Raw genomic sequence first — 1,115 nt, forward strand, 5'->3', positions numbered from 1 at the left:
TCTACTTCATGATCATTAGTGTCTAGTGTCTATGTTTTAAGGCTATGAATAATTCCATGAATCCTCCACCTTTCTAAAATGAAAAATATTTTTAATACAAAAGAACAAGAAGTACATGAGTTTCAAATTCATCCTTGAAATTAGTTTAATTATATTGATGTGGTGACAATACTTTTTGTTTTCTAAATGAATGCTTGAACAGTGCATATTTTTTATCTTGTTGTTTATGAATATTAAAATTGTTGGCTCTTGAAAGAATGATGAAAAAGAGAAATGTTATTGATGATCTGAAAAATCATAAAATTAATTCTTGAAGCAAGAAAAAGCAGTGAAGAACAAAGCTTGCGAAAAAAAAAGTGGCGAAAAAAAAGAGAAAAAGAAAAAGAAAAGCAAGCAGAAAAAGCCAATAGCCCTTAAAACCAAAAGACAAGGGTAAAAAGGATCCAAGGCTTTGAGCATCAATGGATAGGAGGGCCCAAGGAAATAAAATCCAGGCTTAAGCGGCTAAATCAAGCTGTCCCTAACCATGTGTTTGTGGCATGCAGGTTGATGAGCGGATATTTTATACGCTTTTTGGGGGGTAATTTCATGTAGATTTTAGTATATTTTAGTTAGTTTTTAGTAGATTTTTATTATTTTTTTGGCAAAAATCATATTTTTGGACTTTACTATGATTTTGTGTGTTTTTCTGTGATTTCAGGTATTTTCTGGCTGAAATTAAGGGAGCTGAGCAAAAATCTGATACAGGCTGAAAAAAAGGACTGCTGATGCTGTTGGATTCTGACCTCCCTGTACTCGGATTGGATTTTTTGGAGCTACAGGAGTCCAATTGGTGCGCTCTCAATTGGGTTGGAAAGTAGACATTCAGGGCTTTCCAGCAATATATAATGTTCCATACTTTGTGCAAAGATAGACGACGTAAACTGGCGTTCAACGCCATTTCCATGTTGCAATCTGGCGTTCAGCGCCAGAAACAGGTTGCAAGTTGGAGTTCAACGCCAGAAACAGGTTACAACCTGGCGTTCAACTCTAGAAACAGCCCAGGCACGTGAGAAGCTTAAGTCTCAACCCCAGCACACACCAAGTGGGCCCCAGAAGTGGATTTCTGCACTATT

The sequence above is a fragment of the Arachis stenosperma genome, chromosome 3 (assembly GCF_014773155.1).
Source record: "Arachis stenosperma cultivar V10309 chromosome 3, arast.V10309.gnm1.PFL2, whole genome shotgun sequence".
Lineage (NCBI taxonomy): Eukaryota > Viridiplantae > Streptophyta > Magnoliopsida > Fabales > Fabaceae > Arachis > Arachis stenosperma.